Genomic DNA, 21,943 nt, shown 5'->3' on the forward strand with positions numbered 1-21,943 from the left:
CAACATATATAGAAAAGATATAGGAATATGTGAAAAGTAACATAATAAGAGTATATTAATCAAGTACAAACTACAAATAATTGCTAAGGGGATGTGCAAAATGAAGTGATTTAAAACTAGATTGATATGGACAGAAGTTTAGTGGAATCGGAAAATCTCATGTGGATTTTTTGAAAGTGGCAATGGGTTTGGATTGCCAGAGAGAAAAGATAACCATTCATTCATTCATCAAATATTTACTGAGTGCTTCCTATGTGCTATGTGCTAGGCACTGTTCGAGGCACTAGAGGTGCAACAATATACAGAACTACTGCAGAGCAGGAATAGGCAGGTCATCTCACAGACACGATAAGAACAGAGAACACAAATATGGGAGTAGAGAGAAATGAAATACTAGGTCTTAAATACTAGGATGTTTCTAAATGGGAGAAAGATGTTTGGTATGACTTGAACTCCTTTTGTCATCACTGTCAGAACAGACTGCTTTCCCTTCTCAGTTGGTCAGCTCTCTTAGCCTCCTAGATAACTTTATAATGACCAGGATAACACAAGCCAAATAAATACTGCACATATAAAGATTCCCAGCTGAGGTGTATGGAGAGCAAAAAGGGAAAGAATGGCTAGCAGAAGTTGAATTTTATGGCTCCTTTTATCTTTCCAATGGTTTCTATCGTATATTATCAGTCTCTTGCCAGCCACGTCTCCCATGTGGTATTTGTCAAAGTCGTGATTCAATACCTGAAGGTTCTGCTCTCCTCCATTCCTTTCAAGTAGAATCACTGAAAGGAAGGGAGATTCCAGTTAAATTCCTTTTTTCTACTTAATCAGGTTTTCCGTATTCACCGAGCAATACTTCTCTACAGAGTGTTTGATGGAAAGTATTTTATGTTTTGTGTAGACTAGTGGGGAAAGGGATAAGATAGGATGGGGGCTAGGGAGAATACCAAGAGGCTGCAATATAATTCTATACACTACAATACAAGAGGCTACAATACAAACTTGACATTTAAGAGCTTGGATTAAATGGGCAATTTTAAAAATGAAAAGGGATATATCAAGTACCACTGTAGAGAAGTAGCTATAAGAAGTAACAAGTTTAGCAGCTGTTTATCTATGGGAGGGAAAGAAGGAAATGAACCTAAGATTTTAAGTTTGAAGGTCCCAAAATTTGTGTTGTCACCAATAATAGCCACGAAATTTGGAAAAAATAGCTTGAAGGAAAAAAATGAACTTAATGTCAGATCTAAGTGGGATATCACTAGAAGACAGAGGACTCAAGCTTTCTCAATAAGCTACTGATGACATATGAAAGTCATCATTATATAGAAATAGATTGAAACCCTATGGGCTAAAAAGGGAATGCAATAAACAACATCAAATGGCTGCATATGAACTTTGATTGTAAGATGAGGAAAGCAATTTCAAAGCAATTTCAAAAGAGGTAATCTAGCTTTGGAACTCTTTACTTCAGGTCAGACAAAGCTGTCCTTTATTAAACATTATCTCTTCATGTTAGCTGACCCCTTAGTGGGTGAGGATAACAAGCTGAATGAATAAAATTAAAAGACTTTGTTTCTCTGGATTATCTCACTCAATGTTCTGAATTTTTAATTGAATGTCCTCCTAGCCAGCTTAAACAAATTATGTGCCTTAAGATAAAACACATAAAATAAATACCTAAAACTTTTCTTTGACTATGGTACTCCCATATAAAGGCTATGGCACTCCCGTATAAAGGCTATGGCTTCAAAAAGTATAAAAGGTACATTAATGCAAGTCATCCAAACTATTTAGCCCTTAAATGTGGGGCTTGTTTTAATGTAAAACTGTCAGACCAACATAAATTTTCATCCCCAAAGCAAATCTTGGCTATGGAACTAAATAAAAAAGCACTTTTAAAGAAGGTTCAATTTTAGAATGTGCTACCCTACATGTTTCTTTAAATAGCAAAGGATCAAGTTTGACCCTCCCTGAACTAAGGGTTTTTGTGATACGATTTCTGTAAACAGAAGATTATATCATAAAATATATTCAGCATCTTACCATTATCTAATCCAATATGGCTTTGGATTCCTACATTTATGTAGAAGTATCTTCATAGTAGCTAGCAATGGAACATTTATTTAGTACATGCTATATGTCGGACACTGTTAAGTGCTCAAATATTTATTATTTCATTTAATATTCACAACAGCTTCTTGAGGTATTATTAACCCGTTTCACAGATGGGCAAAACCGAGGCCCAAGTAAAGTTATATCTTCAAGATAATGTAGACAGTAAGTGGGCAGAGCTAGGATTTAAGTCCAGATCTGTCTGATTCCAATGCTACTTTTTTTTTTAACATCTTTATTGGAGTATAATTGCTTATAATGGTGTGTTAGTTTATGCTTTATAACAAAGTGAATCAGCTATACATATACATATACCCCCGTATCTCCTCCCTCTTGCATCTCCCTCCCACCCTCCCTATCCCATCCCTCTGGGTGGTCACCAATGCTACCTTTCTTAAGTCCTACTTTGCCTCCAAAAGTTACCTAAAAGCAATAAATAAGTAAACAAAAAAATAAATAAAACTTAATTGTTTTGGCTATTCTAGATCTTTTGCATTTCTATACAAATTTTAGAATCAGCTTCTCAGATTTTTTTTTTTTAAGCCTACTGGAATTTTTATTTGGACTGTACTGAACCTTTAGATCAATTTGGGGAGAACTGACATCTTAACAATATGAACCCATGAGCCAGGTAAATCTCTCCAATTATTTAAGTCATCTTTAATTCCTCTCAGTGTTATTTGTAGTTTTCAGTGTACAGGTCTTTCATGCCTTTTTCAGATTTATTCCTAAGAACTTCGTATTTTTTATGCTATTGTAAATGTTCTGTATTTTTTGCACTTCCATTTTTAATATTTGGTGCTAGAATGTAGAAATATAAATGACTGTTATATATTGATCTTCTATCCTACAATCTTGCTAAACTCACTTATTCTGGCAGCTTTTTGTCAATTCCACCAAGTGGAATAGGTGGACGATTATGTCAGTTTTATTTTCTCTTTTCCAATCTGAAATTGTTTTATTCCTTTTCTTTCCTGATTGTACTGGTCAGAACCTCCAATACTGAATAAAAGTGATAAGAGCAGAAATCCTTGTATTGTTCCTGATCTTAGAAAGCATGCAGTCTTTCATCAGTAGGTATGAGGTTATCTGTAGGTTTTGTGTAGATACCCTTTATCTGGTTGAAGAAGTATCCTTGCATTCCTAGTTTGTTGAGAGTTTTTAATATCAGAAATGAAAATTGGGTTTTGTCAAATTTTCTTCTACATCTATTAAGATGATCAATTTTTCTTTTTTAGTTTAATATGGTGAATTATACTTATTGATTTTTGAATGTTAAAACCAATCCTGTATTCTTGGGATAAACCCCACTCAATAATACTATCCTTCTTATATATGGTTGGATTTTGGTAAAATTTTGTTTAGAATTTTTACACTTATGTTTATGAGGGGGATTGGCCTGAGTTTTCTTGTTATGTCTTTGTGTGGTTTGGGTATCAGGGTAAGGCTGGCCTCAAAGAAGAAGTTGGGAAGTATTCCCTCCTCTTCACGTTTCTGGAAGAGTGTAACTCGTATTTTTTTTTTTCCTAAATGTTTGGAAGGATTTGTCAGTGAAGCCCTATGGACCAGAAGTTTTCTTTGTGGGAATATTTTAAACTAATAATTCAACAGACAAATGACCATTCAGGTTATCTATTTCTTCTTGAATGAGCTTTGGTAGTTTATGTCTTTCAAGGACTTTGGCCATTTCATCTAAGTTGTTGACTTTTTTTTTTTTGCCTAAAGTTGTTCATAATATCCCCTTATTATCCTTTATTTGTAGAATTTATAATGATGTCACCTCCTCTCATTCCTGATTACTTGTCTTCCTGATATGTGTCTTTTTTTTTTTTTTTTCCTGACTAGTCTGGCTAAAAGTTTATCAACTTTACTCACCTCAAGGAACCAGGCTTTGATTCCACAGATATTCTCAATTGATTTTTGTTTTCCATTTCATTGATTTCTACTTTGATCTTTATTATTTCATGATTTATTTTTTGCTTCTTTGTGTTTAACTTGCTCTTTTTTTCTAGTATCTTAACATCAAGTTGAGGTCATTGATTTGAGATATTTTTTTGTATTTTCTAATATAGGCATTTCATTTATTCAAAATTTGATATGTTATATTTTTATTTCCTTCAGTTCAAAATACTTTCTAATTTCACTTTTGAGTCCTTCTTTAATCAATGGATTATATAAAAGCATGTTATTTTGTTTCAAAATATTTGGGGATTTTCCAGTTAGCTTTCTGTTACTGATTTCTTATTTAATTCCTTTGTGGTCAGGTCATACTTCAGCATGACTTGAATCCTTTAAAATATACTGAGACACGTTTTATGACCTAGAACAAAGGTCAGCAAACTTTTTCTGTAGAGGGTCAGATAGTAAATACTTTAAGATTTGTGGGCCACATACAATCTCAATATTGTTTTTTAGAAATCTTTCAAAATGTGAAAACCATTCTTAGTTCATAGGCCAATACAAAACCAGGCTAGATTTGGCCCCAGGGCAATAGTTTGCTGACCCCTGGCCTAAAATATGCTCACTCTGGGTAAATGTTTCATGTTAAAGAGAATATGTATTCTACTACTGTAAGTGGAATGTTCTAGGCAAGTCAATTAGGTAATATTGGTGGGTAGTGTTGTTTAAGTTTACTATATCCTTGCTAGGTTTCAACTTGTTCTAGCAATTATTTGAAAGAGGGGTACTGAAATCTCTGACTATAATTGTAGATTCTTCTGTTTCTCTTGCAGTTCTATCATTTTTTGCTTCACATATTTTGAACCTACTGTTATTTGGGGCATAAACATTTAGGACCGTTATGTACTCCTGATTAACTGGCCCCTTTATTATCTGAAATGACCTTCATTATCTCTGGTAATATTCTTCACTTTGAAATCTTACTTTGTTTCTAGATGTCAATCTAGCCACACCAGTTTTCTTTTGACTAGGGTGAGCAACAGCATGGTATATCTTTTTCCATCCTTTCATTCTTAATGTTTTTGCATTTTCATATGTAAAGTGTGTTGGGTCTTTCTTTCTATCAATCTGATAAGTTCTGCCTTTTAATAAGGATTTTTAGATCATTTCCATTTAATGTGATTCTTGATATGATTAGATTTAAGTCTATCATCTTACTGTTTTCTATTTGTTCCTTTTGTCCTATGTTCCATTTGTTTATTGTTCCTTTCTTCCTTTTTCTGCCTTTTTTCAGATTGAATTTTTATGGTTTCATTTTTTCTCATTTGTTGGCTTGTTACCTAATAATGTTTTATTATTCTACTGGTTGCTTGAGGGTTTATAGTCTACATATATAACTTATCACAGCCTACTTTCAAGTGATATTATATCACTTCACATACAGCAAATATCATATTTCTATTTTTCCCCTCCTGCCCTTTATGCTATTGTTATCATATATTTTACTTATGCATGCTGTAACCCCCATTATACATTGTTATTATTTTTGTTTGAACAGTCGATTTTCTTTTTTTAATATTTATTTATTTATTTATTTTTACGGCTGTGTCGGGCTTTAGTTGCAGCCCGCGGGCTCTTTGTTGCTGCATGCGGGCTTCTCTCTAGTTATGGCACTCAGGCTCAGTAGTTGTGGTGCGTGGGCTCTGTAGTTTGCAGCACGTGGGCTCTCCAGTTGAAGCGCACAAGCTCAGTAGTTGTGGCACGCTAACACTTATACTAACCGTGGTATAAATGGTATACCACGTGGCGTGGTATTTATACTAACCATAGGACTATTACGGTATATAATGCACATTCATTTTAAATTTAAGATAAAATGTGAAACTAAAGAAAATTCTATCTTGGGACCAAGTTTCTAGGGCTATTATTCACTCTTCTCTGCTATTGACCAAACCACACATTTGTGAAAAAGTCTTGAGGAGCAGTGACTTTGATGACTCTTCACAGTTTTGTTTTGGCTGCATCGGGTCCTAGTTGCTGCACACGGGATCTCCGTTGTGGCTCACAGCCTTCTCTCTAGTTGTGGCATGCAGGTTTCCTCTCTCTAGTTGTGGTGCGCAGGCTCCAGAGCATGCGGGTTCTCTAGTTGAGGCGCTCAGGATCAGCAGTTGTGGCGCACAGGCTTAGTTGTCCGGCAGCATGTGGGATCTTAGTTCCCTGACCAGGGATCGAACCCACGTCCCTTGCACTGGAAGGCGGATTCTTTACCACTGGACCACCATGGAAGTCCCTATTCACGATTTTTTAAAATCTCTCCTAAAATTGGATGCTGTCAATAAATGTAGGTTATTCATAGAGGTTTTTATTTAATTTGAATATGTATTTCTGAACTGACCACTATATCCTGTTATTCAGCTCATGAATCATTTCTTATTTTAATCATGAAAAGTTTACTTGATTCCAAGTTTTTAAAACACCCATCATTATTCCTGTGAAGAAGAACTTTTACTTACCAGTTCTCACTTTCATCACTGTCAGTGTGCCTGCATCAGTCAGAACCTGCAACACTGTCCAATTTTCTGATTCCAATCCAGGATAGAATAAGAATGCATATAAACAAGCCTGTTAGAAGTAGACCTAAAATAAAGATAAATAGGCTCATTATGAAGACCCTACCGGAAAATCCATTTCTAAGACTGAATCCTAAGGAAATAAATAAGGCAAAAATTTAACGATTATTGATACATTGTTCCTTTTACCAGTAGAGAAAAACTGGTAGGCATCAATATAAATACTCCCAAATAAGAAACTGCTATGGTACATCCTTATATTCTATAGTAGAATACTTATTCAGTTATTAAAGTACATTATACTTGAATATTTACTGCTAGGAAATATATATGAACAAAAAACAGTTGTGAAAATTTAATAACGGGGGTTAATAGTGGTTATTTCTGGGTGTGGGATTATTCACCTTTTTCTACCTCTTGCCCATTTGTATCTTCTTCAATACCAATTTCTTATAATAGAAAAACACAAAGTTTTCAGAAATACTTATTCAACATGAATAAATACTATTCAAAATGATAAAGTCATCATTTGTTTATTCATTAATTCAACAAATATTTGCAGCATTAAATAAGACCTAGTCCTTGCCCTCATGACTCTTCATTTGTGGGCATGATTAACAGTCTTGGAAATTTTTTAGTCCTTGTTCCTCTCTTTCATTGTCATTACTTAATTGCCCAGTCACTCCTTCCCTTACTCATCGAGGACTTTGGCACTTGGCTGCCAGTATCCACCTCCCCTGCATTTTCTGCTATTGTGCGCCATTTCCATGTCCATACAGACAACCCATCCAACAACCTTGAACTCTGACTCCACCATCTTATAACCACTTCATTCAGCCTTCCAGACCCAGAGCCACACACCAAGAAATTACTCCATGGCCTTAGACTCCAATATCTTGATCTCTGACCACAACCGCTTACCACTCCAGCTTTTTTCACTCCATTTACTCACTTAAGACCTGCTTTCTTACCTTATTTTAACCTCTATTCCAAGCATTACTTCCCTAGTGCAAAGTCTCATTATTTCCCTCCATGGCTATAAAAACACACAAAAATACTTCCATTTATTTAAAAAATAAAATGAAATTAAAACACCTTTTATAACATTCCCTTAGTATTTAAATTAAGAAACAACCATGATACCTTATTAGCAAACCATGAAGTTTTATACAGAAACATATATAGCTTGCACTACTTCCAGAGATTAGAAGGCTTGTTAATACCCCTATACATAAAGGTGTTTAGCATATAGCAGTTATTGCTTAACTATCTGTTCATTTTTCAATAAAGTAAATATGGCATATTTGAAGATACCCATAATAATCATTAAGCTGCATTTTAAACAGTTCAATAAATAATAGGACTCTTATTTTATAATTAGGGAGGAAATGTTCAAAAGCAAGTCCACAGGTTCAGTTTTAAGGGCAAATAAAAGTTATATACAAAGTATCTTTACATCAAGTAATTTAGAAGAAGCTTTGAACTTTATCATAATTAACAACTATATGTACTAACATTTTTTACATCGAAAGGATTCAACTTTAGGAATTTTAATTTTATGATAGGAAAGGAAATTGGGTATAAGTACAGGTAGATGGAAGGACCATTAGATTTAGCTACATGCTATAAGAATTTCTTGTCAGGAAAAGGTTTCATATCTACTATACTGTATTAGTGGTTTTACAGTTTATTAGAAATATTGCAGTTCAGTCACATCAGCTTTGGGTTGTTTTGCCAATGGCATAAACATCTAATTGTAAAAACCGCATGTTTATAAAAATACATCCTCCAAAGGGGAAAAATGTTCTTTGGTTAAGTATGTGTGATACTTCTCTACATGGAACATTGAAATGAATTTAATCTTCTGTTCACTTCAAACATTATTTTTCTTTAAAGAGTTTCTTTAAAATCAGGTATATGGTCTGTATATACCATCCTGAGTTCACTGGGTCAAAAGTTAACAGTATGGGGTCATCAAGTAAATTAAATGTTAACAGCAAAAATTAAAGGAGTTAAATTAAAAACATGGGGCCTAATCCTATGACGAAGAAAAGTAAGGAAAAAGTGTTCCCATAAGAGCTGTAAACTGTTCACCTATTTAAAATAAATTACTTCTTCAGAGCTGCCTTAAAAAGTTAATTTGTTTAAAACACGTAAGCATTTCTTTGCCAAAAGAGAATGTGCTGTATTTTATTCTCCCTATTTCCCTATAGGTTTGTTCTACACGAAGTAATGTTTTTACATATTAAGAATAGAAAATGTAGCATGAGGCTGAACTGTCATAGAGAACAGGTCATACATCCTCAGTCATATCTCCTAGAGACCAGAGAGTCCCAATTTTACTTCTGTTTACTAGAAATGAATAAGAAATAAATGTTAATAGATTCCTTTCCTACTCAACTTCCAGGACAAGGCTAATCCCAAGTCAATAAAGTCTCTGACAAAGCCATGAGTTGTCATTTTAAATGTTTTTTACTCAATGTAAGGTTTATTATTCAATTTTCCTTTGATAAAGGGTCAAGAATAGATCCATGACTATTATTTACCAGTCCTTTTTATTACTTAAATTGCTCCCCAAATACACACATTTTTAATGACCAGACAAAAAGTTAACCAATGCTTGTGTATTTTAGACTATATATGGTATATGATTTACCATTTGGGGTGTCACTTTTTGAGATAGGCTCTGTTAAACTGGAGAACAACCAGAGAAGGAAACCAAGACTGTGAAGGGTTTAAAATCATAGATGTTTGGAGAATGGAGATTCAGTTGTCCTCATGGTTGAAAGTACTAGAAGTCATACTTAAGGGGTTATCACATGTAGGTGGGAATGAGTTTGTTCTCAGCAGCTCCAGGGGGCAGTTACAAATAGGTGTGTTTTAACTTTTAATATTCTACGATTCCAAACCTGAATAGGCTAAATTTCCTTTACTAAGGAAATTTAAATTATTTTAAAACAATGTTTCAAAACACTGTATTTAATATATCATTTAAGGCCAGCATTTTCACACTAATTTTTTAGAAAGTAAATAACAAACAAATGGGTTTATACCTTTCCAGGTATCCTTATTGGTAATGGGTTGTGAGGTGGGTAGTTCATACTTCTTCACTAAATATTATAATTATTAATTGTAAATGAATGTTAGTTCAGTCCTATAATATTAGTTCCACGAATGTGGAAGCAAAACAATTCTTTATATAGGAGAAAAAAACCCTTATACCTCCATAATCCTAACAGAATCAGAGTTGAAAATATGTACGAATCTGTTATAAATGACTTTCAGAAACTGGGGCTCTAAACCATGCAAAGTAAATTTCCCCAAACAAATATATTTCCTGATCCATGTGTAAATTTTCTCCCCTATAACTAATATGGATATACTCTAAAAAGAAACTACTCTAAGAGTAGTTTCTTTTTTTGCCTTTGTGATTTTTAAAGGATCATCCAAAAATATTTATGGATAATAAAGTACTTACAAACTGATACGTAATTAATTAAAGCATATAGTTATGAACCATTTAAGTAACTTTTTAAATTATTTTTTAACATCTTTATTGAAGTATATTTGCTTTACATTGTTGTGTTAGTTTCTGCTGTATAACAAAGTAAATCAGCTATACATATACATATATCCCCATATCCCCTCCCTCTTGCATCTCCCTCCCACCCTCCCTATCCCACCCCTCTAGGTGGTCACAAAGCACCGAGCTGATCTCCCTGTGCTATGCAACTGCTTCCCACTAGCCATCTATTTTACATTTGGTAGTGTATATATGTCCATGCCACTCTCTCACTTCGTCCCAGTTTACCCTTCCCCCTCCCCATGTCCTAAGTCCATTCTCTTACTTCTGAGGAGGATTTTATCATTGCTTTTTTAATGTATCAATTAGCTACAGGGAAAAGAAACTACCAAAGTTACTTCACAGAACAAAGATTCTGTCAATATCTGAAATAAATGACACACTTGCATTTTAAAAAGGGAGTGTAAATGGGTGAATATGTGGGAAAAACTCACCACATTACCAACAAATTTCAGTAAATGTTGTACAGGTTTATGATTAGTGCACTAGATACTGTGAACCTAATGAAACAGTTGTTGTCTGTCTTGAGGTCTGACACTTCACAGACCTAAAAAAGACAAAAAGTACTTTGATGTATTTGTTAAACAAAAAAAGTACAGAAAAATACTTAGATTTAGTATTTTACCAATATATACAATATTTTTACCAATACACTAACCTGATTAGAAGCTTAATTTGAAATTATCAGGTGAATATTAAATTTGAAAAATTAAAAACTCATAGTAGAAAATAAATAGCTATGGATATATGACAGAGATTAGAAACATTTTCAAGCCAGCCATTGTTAATCCTTATTCTTTTTGCCTTTTATTATAATTCTTCTAGTTTACTAGTTATAATATTCCTGGAGGGGGAAAATCCTAAGCATAGCTATTTATAGCACAATGTTTTAAATATATGATAATAAACAAGTACAGTCTTAAAACAAAATACCTTGTTCATAAGTGATACTCAGTAAACATCAATTTATTTCAGAAAACAGCCTTAATCAATCTAGAGCAGTTTTAACTCACAGATTATAAGAATACACAGAACATAATAGAGTAAAACAAGTAATTCTCAGATTTGTTCAGGTGGCAGAGCAATTGGTGATCCTGTCTCTCTTTGCTGAGTTCCATTCATTCCCATTAAATATTAATGCCAGTAACTGTGCTGAAGACACAGAACAAGGACAGACAGATTCCAGGCCATTATGAAACTCTCAAAACCAGAATTGGGGAATTCCCTGGTGGTCCAGTGGTTAGGACTCAGCACTTTCACTGCTGTGGCGGGGGTGGGGGGTGGGGGTATTCAATCATTGTTCAGGAAACTAAGATCCCACAAGAGCTACATTCCTTTCTGGAGGATCTAAGAAAGAATCTGTTTTCTTGCCTTTTTCAGCTTCTAGAGGTTGCCCTCCTTCCTTGGCTCATGGCCCCCTTCTATCTTCAAAGCCAGCAATAGCTGGTTGAGTCTTTCTCACATCTCACCACCCTGACACTGACTATTCTGCTTCCCTCTTCCACATTTAGAAAAATTGTGGAATTATATTGAGCCTACTCAGATAATTCAGGAAAATCTATTTTTAGGTCATCTGAGTAGCAAACTTAATTCTATCTACAACCTGAATACTCCCTGCCATGTAACATAACATATTCACAGATTCCAGGGATTAGGATACGGACATCTTTAGGAGAACCATTATTATGCCTATCATAAAAATGAATCATTTTCCTCTACCTTTCTTCAGGAACTCCATCGACCATCATCCATCTCTAAAATTACGTGCAAACAGTTCACATATGCACATGATTCTAGAGAAAGAATCTGTAACTGTCAACAAATTCTCAACGTTTAAGAATCACTGGACTAGCTCATAGACTATCAATGTTCCTTAGAAAGATAGTTTGGCAGGGTCAGCAATGCCAAATTTTAGACTGGCTTTTATCTTTTTAGCTTTGATCAGAAAACCTTGATATGCGTTGAAAGTTCTTCCTTGTACTTTTCCTCTGTGTGTTTTAGAAGTAGTTCCAATCATCCTAATTATACCTCTAACATCTTGCACTTACAAACATTTTTCCAGTTGGTATGCATCATTTTGTGATGATGCTAATAGTAAATCCAGTGAATTTTCCACAGTTTACTCAATAATTTTACTACTACTATACATTGCAACCCAACCCCCCCCCTTTTTGCTATTTTATTTAATATGCTGCAATGGGCATCTTCCTATATAGATCTTTTTCCATAGTTTGGATTTATTTCACCTAGACTCCTGAAATTGGAATTTCTGGCAGGAAAAACATGACTATTTCTATAATCTTTTTTATTATTGCTAAATTACTTTCCAAAAGGTCTGCTTTAATTTACATTGCCACCAGCCTTTACTCACTCATACCGTCAATGTGAGGAGGTTTTTTAAATGTCTTTCGTGCATTGAAAAGAATATTCAGGGGTCATTTAAATTCTTATCAAAGTTATGAACTAAAAAACTTTAGTTCTTCCTTAACTTTTAAATTCAACTTGAAACTCTGGTTAGTCTTTGTAAATTTGTGTGTGTGTGTGTGTGGTACGCGGGCCTCTCACTGTTGTGGCCTGTCCCGTCGCGGAGCACAGGCTCGGATGCGCAGGCAGACTTTCAACCACTGCGCCACCAGGGAAGCCCAGTCTTTGTAAATTTTAACAGCAATCACTTTTAAGGATGCTTTTTAAGGTCTCTTAAATATTTAGCATTTAGAATTTTATAACTTCTATAACTTCTGCTTTCCTTAAGTACTTAAAGTTTGATTAATAAATAAAACCTCTCCAAGAACTTATTTGAAAAAGAAAAACAAGAAAAACTTGTATTTGTTTTTCTTCTTTTGCTAACTGTGTATTGGTTAACTCTATTTTTCTTATAGACCTATCTCTTTATATATTGAGGATATTAACCCTTTACCTACTTTATATGTTAAAAATATTTTTTAGTTTGTCATGTGTCTTTACTATTTATAGCAATTTTTTTTTTCCGGTGTATACATTTTTTGTGTAGCTACCAATGTTCTCCAAGATTCTGTGTTGAACCTTTTTATCAGTCTACATACCTCCCTCAGTGATCTCATCCAATCCCACAGTTTAAACTACCATCTACAATTGGTCAACTAGTAAATCTACAGACAACATGCAAACCAGACCTTCCCCCAAATTCCAGACTTCCAAATCAAAAATCCAATCCTAATATCCAGTTACCTCTACAGAGGATGGAAGTACGTACTTGGCCCAAAGGCATATAAAAATCAACATTTCTGGGCTTCCCTGGTGGCGCAGTGGTTGAGAGTCCGCCTGCAGATGCAGGGGACACGGGATCGTGCCCCGATCCGGGAAGATCCCACATGCCGCTGAGCGGCTGGGCCCATGAGCCATGGCCGCTGAGCCTGCGCGTCCAGAGCCTGTGCTCCGCAACGGGAGAGGCCACAACAGTGAGAGGCCCGCGTACCACCAAAAAAAAAAAAAAAAATTTCACATATCATAATCCACCAAACCTGTTCTATTTTCCTTCAGGAAATGGTACCAAGAGACACTCAGTTGCCCACACCAGAAACCTAGGAGTCCTGCTACACGCCTCCTCTCTCTCTTCTCCATGTATTATACAAAGGCTCCTAAGCCTCTTTAGTCTTACTTCCAACTTTTTCCGTCCTAGCTAACTCTGCTCTAGCCTCATGGGCATTGAATTTACTGGTCCTTTCTGCTCAGGACATTAACATACACTCCTCCTTTGCCTAGAGTGGTCTTCCTTCCTAAGTCTCAGTTTAACTGTCCCGCCTTAGAAAGGCCTTACTTAAATCTTCAGTGTTAGGTCCCCATGGTGTACGCTTTTAGGGCATCCTGTGTTTTCCTGCTGTTGTAATTTGTATGATTATTAACTTAATCCTTGTTTCTCTCAGTAGACTACAGCATAAAGGGAGGAACTGTGGCTGTTATGCTCATCCCTATATGCTCAGTACCTTGAACAATATATAACACAGAGTAGGTGCTAAATAGTTACCTGGGAATAGTTACATAGTTAATACTAAGTAAGTAAATCCAATCTTGTTTATACTTCATTTCTAATTCTTTGGTTCAAATACTTTTTTAATTCTTGCCTAGATACTACAATAGCCTCTGCAGGACTTTCTATCACCGCTCTTGCATTTTCTAATCTGTTCTCCAGTACCCTTGTTAAAGTGAATTTCTAAAATATAAATCTGATCGTATTACTCATTGGTTTAAAATTTTTCAATTGCATCAATATAAAAGTGATATGTAAGGCCCTTCATGGTTTAATCTCTATCCACTTGATCAGGCTAACCTTTCTCAACTCCTCCAAAGCACCTAGGCAACAAATCACACAACTACCTGAATATTCTTGACCATGCCAGGTTCTTTCTGACTCCTCTGTTTCCTTACACTCCAGTGATTCTGCTTAAAATGCTCTCTATGGCCTACTTCTGCTCTCTCTTTTACACTGGTTCCTCGAAGGCTTCGCCAAGGTATCCTTCAAGACGCAGCTCAACCACCACCTCCCTCCTAAAAAGCTTTCCTGAGCCACCTATTCCTTACCTGGGTTAATGTTCTTCCTGTACATTTCAAATTATAATTTTTAAAGAATTTATCTTTCTTCCATTAGACTTTCAGCTCCTTGCTAACAGGGACTACATACTTCTCATCTCTATATATCCAATTCTGATATGGACTTTGGTAAATGTTTGACTAATCTGTGTGCCAGTACATATCAAACATATTCCCACTTCTGAGAAATCGTCTAATAAATAAATGAATAAATAAGAAAGTTAATTAGGAAAATATAAAAATGTTCACTTCAGAATTATTTATAATAACAAAAAATTGAAAACAACCTAGATGTCCACCAATAAAAGAATGGTAGAATCTGCTAAATGATACATAGCAGAGAAATTTAGAATGAGATTGTAAAAATGATATAGTAACTCAGATGCTTCTTACATGTTAAGTGGAAAAAGACAAAGAAAACTATTTCACACTATGACCCTATAAAATTATATGTACAGATATTTACTAAGGGAACATGAAAATTGTATGAGTTGTTAATGTGGATTGTGATTTCATGACTTTATTCAGAACTTTATAAATATTGCTATGATATCTTCTCAATTATAATACAAATAATAATATACATGAGCTTAATTTTATTAACATATATGTACATCTTAGTGTATGCATATTTTAATGTGCATATATATGTATATATTTCCTAGCTCTGTCTCCTGAAAGGTCCAAGAAGCAGCAATGAGCATACCTAACCTTGATATCTAATACCATTCTCCACTAAGAGGAAACAGGGCTCTGGAGAAAAAGCTAACACTAGGGCTAGGGCAGGGTAAGCGCAAGCTAAACTTGGAACATCTTATTATACCAGAAAGCAAGGAAGTACGCCCAAAAAATGATATAAGCATACCACAAAGACAGGACCCAAACTAAAGGTGCTTCCACTAGCTAAATCTGGGACAATTCGAACACTAAAATAATTAAATACAGGCTTAAATATTTAGAGGTGAAAGGTCATGATGTGTGTAACTTACATTCAAATGGTTCAGAAAAAAATGTACAAAATATACACATATAGGGCTTCCCTGGTGGCGCAGTGGTTGAGAGTCTGCCTGCCGATGCAGGGGACACGGGTTCCTGCCCCGGTCTGGGAAGATCCCACATGCCACGGAGCGGCTGGGCCCGTGAGCCATGGCCGCTGGGCCTGCGCGTCCGGAGCCTGTGGTCCACAACGGGAGAGACCACAACAGTGAGAGGCCCGTGTACCACACACACAAAAATATATATATATATATATACACACATATAAATATAGAAAGAATACAGGAAAACAAGGTAAATACAGAAATGGAAAAACATAGGAATTCATAAGTTAATGCAGATAATAAATAGATAAATAGAGGAGAAGAAAGGGCTCTGTTTGCAGTAGACTGCTGTGGGCTGACTGGTAAATGTGAAAGGAGTATTTGTTGAATCATTTTGCAACCATCATGGTAAAATTATATCAGCAATAATGGATGCTATATTTAAATGGGAACTTTGATGAAGAGCAAGCTTTATCTTCAAATATTTCCCCACAAATTGATTATTTGCCAGGAAGGAAAAAAACAGTAACTATACATTGGAAAATTCGGGCCATATATGGATCAGGTGGTCAAAATTAACATCATCAGTGAGGGACATATGGATATCATGTGCTTCCAGAAGTGGTACCCTGAGAAGGACATAATACCACCTGTGCAGTAGTCCAGTTAAAAATGCAAAACCTCAATTTAATCATGAGGAAACATCAGACAAAAACAAAATAAGGAATGTTCTATCAAAAAGGAGGGTGGAAGGGGAAACTATATTCTTCAAAAATATCAAGGTCATAAAAGATAAAGAAAGGCTGTGGAAATGTTTCAGTAAAAGAAGCTAGAGTCAAGACCCACTAAATGTAGTGCCTGACCCCAGACTGGCTCCTGTACTGGAGGGGGAAATGGTATAAGGACCAACCTACGAAATGCGAATGTGGATGGTAGACTGAAGTATTTTCTCAATGTAAATTTATGAAGTTGACAGGAAATACACACTTAAGTATTTAGGGATCAAGGGCCAGGATGTATGTAACTCAACCTCAAATGGTTCAGAAAAAAAATTGCATATAAAGAAATATATATATATATATATATTTGGAGAGAGACAGAGACCTTGCAAAAGAGCAAGTAAATGATATGGGTGTTCTCTGAACTATTTTTATTTTTGCAACTTTTTGTAAATTTGAAATTATTTCCAAGTAAAAGAGTTTTTTTTTAAACTAAGTCCACCTCAGAAAAACAAGACCAACAGGAAAATAAAAGCTATTTATGTAGCTTTTACATCTATGCAATTTGCATCTATGCAAATTGTTTTTAAAACATTCACCAGTGTATACTGAGTTACTGTTCAAAATGTTTTTCTTTAAGAGGCTTCATTCTTCCTTAAAAGATGAACAGACCTATAGCTTTCACAGTTTTATCTAAATAAGCTAATATGTTGAAGCCAACATTCCATCAGTGGCAGCTTACTCATCAGAAACAGCAGGAGGGAAAAAAAGCATTGAAATTACAAGACCTCTGCTCTCCACACTACCCATATTTACCATTCATTTGCTGGTGATTGCACTGCAGTTTCCAAGTAAAACCTCAAATTTTAAATTATGACTTCAGTTTTACTCTTATGACAAGTCAAGAAGAGTATGCAGAAAAACAAACTGGGTGGGTGGAAAGGGGTGGGGGTAGGGTGATTAACTCTTCACTGTATTGAAAATGAAAGAAAGTTGACAACTTCTACCCCAGCTGAGTCCCTAAATAACTGAGTTCTTTCTTCACATAAAGTATATCACTGTGTGGAGTATTAAACTTCAAGGAAGGTATTCTTACTAGCTTTTTACCTGTGAATCTGATGATCTGAAGTAAAAGTACTCTTTTTTTTCTTTAAAATTCAACTCGGGAATTTGCACCCCCTTGTGGTCAAACATAAAATTCTTCATTTTCAAAACACCATTTTTTTTTCCAGTTGGTTTCAGGCTTAGGAACCAAGTTACCTGATTTTGTTTTCTCCCATATTAGTGAATCAAGAAGCTTTAATGAAGGATTGTTGGTTTATTAAATAGGATCTTAAAACAGGACTTAAATCTTCTAAAAGTGACCTCTACATAAACTTTAGTATGTGGAAAATGGGAGATAATAATTGCACCCACCTCATGAGTTATTATGAGGATTCAAGGAGAAAATGGATATGCATGCTTAGCTGACACATTGTAGGTACTCAATAAATGTTATTATTTATTAATATCGTCATCACTTTGGAATTCTCTTGACAGAATAAATCTTAAAAGGGGACTGGATTTAAAACTTTACCAATTCATGATGTTCTAGTACAATCTTGCAAATAAATTCCCCAAATATACCACTTATCCAGACTTCACCTAGCTGATTCTCTCCACAGGTATATTTTTAAATTACAAAGGATACGTATTTATCTCTAGATGATAGAAATTTGGATGGTTTTTACTTTACATTTTAGAGTGGTTTTATTCCCTTTTCCCTTTAACTTTAATAATTAGAAAAAGCAGTAAAACGATTCCATCTTCTTAGGTTACTCTTAACATCTTTATTCATCTGACAGAAATCATTACTCTATTTGGCAAAAATAATTCGTCAGGTTGATTTATCATTTTAAGGGGCTCTTGAACACAAATGCTAATTCCTAACACCCCTAACTGTAGTTTTTTAAAATACCTCTAAAGAAACCATTTTAAAAGATCAGTGTTAATAACTGACTTACAACAATAGCTAACATTCACTAATATACCAAGCACTGTTCAAATACCTTTAATATATTAGCTCATTTACATCCTTACAACAACCGGTTGAGGTACTAGCATTAATCCTTTTACAAAAGATCAAACTGAGAAAAAGTAACTCATGCAGGGTCACAAAGCTAGTAAATAGCAGAGCTGAGCTCCAACCCAAGCCGTTTGGTTCCAGAGTCTACTCACTTAACCAGTGCACAAACGTACCATAGAGACGTAAGCCCCATACTACTCAATCATGTTACTTCTTGATGATGTCAAATTATTAAAATCCATTTCTCTTTCAACTGTACCACAATAGTGCAAACCATGCTAGCCTTCTCCCATTTCCTTACTTCTTAGCACTTCAGGCATTTTCACCTGCGTTGTCTAATTTAACCCTCACAATGATGTATGTCTTTGTACACTCAGTTATGATTCATCACAAGTTGTTTTACAACAAAAAACTAGAAATAAGTGTAGCAATGCCCCAGATTTTAAACTGTTGGATTCTTTAGAAAATTCATTGTAACTTGGGATCAGGAAAAAAAGCAACCAGTTTTAAAATAATCTTAAAATGTAATCATTTAGAATCAATGGCAGTTTGGTTTTTTTTCCATCTTAACTAGCCTGTGGCAGGTAGGATAATTCTCTCAAGCAAATGAATGATTAAAAGAGATTTTTAAAGAAGGTGTTCCAGTATTGACAAATGTATCATCATCTACTGTCTTACCATAGTGTCCAGTTTTTGACGTTGGACAGATCTACCTAGGTCTTGTGCTTCTACTTACTAGTTATAAAACTTAGGGGCAAGTTTCTTAATCTGAGTCTCAGGTATCCTCTTGTGTAAAATAAAGATAATGCCTACTTCATAGGGCTGATGTGGGCAGTAAACATGATCATTCCGTAAAGCGTTTATTTTAGCACCATGGCAGCCCAGAGTACAGTCAATATATGGTATCTAGCTATTATTACTTTACCAGTGCGTGACACAACAGAAACCCGTCTTTGCAAGATTAAGTTACCTTACCAACCGTTTTTTTTAAAAATCACCCTAAGCGATCCCAAAGACTGCCCAATAACCCATTTACCTCTCCAAAATCGAGCAGAATGTTTTAAGAACAAGAACGCGGTGAGAGAAACTAGATTCAGTGAAAGTGCCTTCATAACAGGGAACCTAGAACCGGGCTCCAGCACACGCGCGCGCACACACACGCACACACACACACGCAGACGCACACAGGTTGGGTCGCACAGCATGGTAGAGAACGGCCCGGGCTCCAGAATCTGACAGATGCGGACTCGTCCACGTGCTTGCTACCTGTGCTACCTTAGGGAAATTACTTACAACGTCTCTGAGCCTTCGTTTCCTGGTCTGCAAACGGAGAATGATAATAGTACCTACCTCATAAAGTTGTTCTGAGGCTTAAGTGCGATAGCTCCGGTAAAGCGTTGACTTAACAGCAAGAGCTGTACACACAGGCGGGGTTGATTCAAGTACACGTGTATCCATACACACGGTCTCAGACACATTCCGTTGGAGTTTAGACACTGGCAATAAGATGTTTTTCTTTTCGCCTAAGCTGCACCCTTATTTGTTTTCCTTGAACAGTAGAATAAATGCCTATCGACTGATACGTCATCTACGGACCCTCGGGCCCACACTCCGCACGGCCCCTCTACCTCTTAGGCTGAGCATAGGAGCTGCACGCACGCGCAAGAAAAGAGAAGGGCTGCGACTGAGTAAGCGAAGGCAGAACGGTGAACACTCGATGATTCTGCGCATGTTCAAGGCGTGGGGGGGGGGGTTGGGGTAGGAGTTTGCGCATGAGCAGAAGTGTCGGGAACGCTAGAGTACGGAGGTTAGGAGGCGGTATTGACAGCTGTGGAGGCAGCCCGCGTTCCCGGCATGCCCCGGGGCGGCGGGGTTGGCTCTAACGAATTTGAATGAGGAGCCTCAGCGCTTTCGGCGCCATTTTCGAGTGATGCCTGATCTCATCAATCTAGCGGGAGAGACGGGATAACCTGTCGGAGAGCGTATCGCCACTAGGACTCAGCCGAAAAATTACTAAAAAAATCGCCAAAAATTACTTCGAGCAAAGGGCACTTGGCGGAGCTTCGCCAGGGTTGGCGCAGCCGGTAAGAGCCTGAAGAAGTAGCAGAGCGGGACTCAGGAGGTGGCAGTGGTGGGACCGGCAGGCGGTGGGGGGGGTGCAGGGAGTGGGAACTGGGTCCGCCTTCATTTTAATCGCCAAAAATGCGAGGAGGTAGGGTTGGGGGTAATTGGGTGTCTGAGTAGGCGGCGGCGGGCAGAATGTGGCGGGAGCGCGGAGAGTCGGGGGTGTGGGGGGAGGGGAGTTGCAGTTTGAGCGGGACGCGGACGCGCTGCGGCTGAGCGGCCGCCGCCCAGCGGATCTGTCAGCAGGACCCCCCGCCCGGGGCCGGAGACGGGGCGCGGCGGGGCTCGGCAGGCAGAGGCTCCTTGACAGGAGGAGGGGGACGAGCGCCCCCTCCCCCATTGCCGAACCGAGCAGTCTTTTATGGCAGTTTTCCCGGCCCGCTGCGGCTGTCTTCCCGTGACAAGAAACTTAAGGTCGGCGGAAAATTGAGGACCCGGAGTAGCGGGTGCCTCCCGGCCGACGTGCGGATAGTACCCTCCGCGGGACCCAGTCGTTTATATTGTCGTCTTTGATGCCAAAGCATGAGATGCCCTAGCAATGTGAGTTTCTCCACGCCGCCCTCCTGCTCTGCGCGCCTGGGTCTCGGCAGGGGTAGCACTGACCGAGTCTGGCTTTTCCAATTTGGACAAGATGGGGCGGGGGCAGGCTTTTGAGGTTTTAGCGGGCTCCTAGGAAAGATGCTGGACTTTCGCTTTTTGCTCGGGATTTTTTGTCATTTGCTCTCACGGTGTCGTCCTTTCTTGGGGGGGCGCGGGGGTGTGTTCTTGGGTGAGATGAAAGATGGGGCTTCGACCTTGCGATTTCCTTCTCAGAGTCGCACTTTTCTGAGAAGACTTTTTCTTTCTCCAGTCTTTGAAACGTGTCGCAAGGAAAAAGGCAATCTTTGAAACTGTATTAATGTTTTCCTCCCGAAAAGTCTTTACCCGAAGAACTTAACGGTAATTTTGCAATCCCCACCTTTTCTTGGGAGCTCTCTTGGCTTTGACGCGGAGGGGAAAGGGGTATTTGTCTTTCCCTTTAGTGATTTTTTTTTTCTCGTAGTTTCTACCAGTTTTTACTCGACAACTCTTGAATGATTTGAGCCAGTGACGCCTTTAACTTTAAGTAATACTTTATAGTTAGATAATGGCTTTTGTAAAATTCCTCATTAAAGATGTACCGGATCATGAATCCCTTTCTGCGCTGAAGGCACCCTAGATTAACCCTTTGCTGGTGTGATGTATTGCGTATGGGGCGCGCGACTCTGAGTTGCGAATATGCAGGA

General features: G+C 37.1%; 2 long non-coding RNA genes across 5 annotated transcripts in view; one reads left to right on the plus strand and one right to left on the minus strand.

Moving 5' to 3' along the window:
- Window positions 1–20,197, minus strand: part of LOC132508791 (uncharacterized) — a 30,466-nt gene extending 10,269 nt beyond the window's left edge. The window contains exons 1-3 of one of the 2 annotated variants that reach the window (XR_009536770.1): window positions 19,905–20,197; window positions 6,525–6,648; window positions 739–779 (exon numbers count right to left, since the gene is read on the minus strand). This is a non-coding gene — a long non-coding RNA (uncharacterized LOC132508791). The remainder of the gene's footprint in view (window positions 1–738; window positions 780–6,524; window positions 6,649–19,904) is intronic. The other variant, XR_009536769.1, reaches the window with a different exon arrangement.
- Window positions 1–21,943, plus strand: part of LOC132509036 (uncharacterized) — a 68,976-nt gene that overhangs the window by 18,235 nt on the left and 28,798 nt on the right. The window lies entirely within an intron of this gene.

Source organism: Lagenorhynchus albirostris, chromosome 18, assembly GCF_949774975.1.
Source record: "Lagenorhynchus albirostris chromosome 18, mLagAlb1.1, whole genome shotgun sequence".
Lineage (NCBI taxonomy): Eukaryota > Metazoa > Chordata > Mammalia > Artiodactyla > Delphinidae > Lagenorhynchus > Lagenorhynchus albirostris.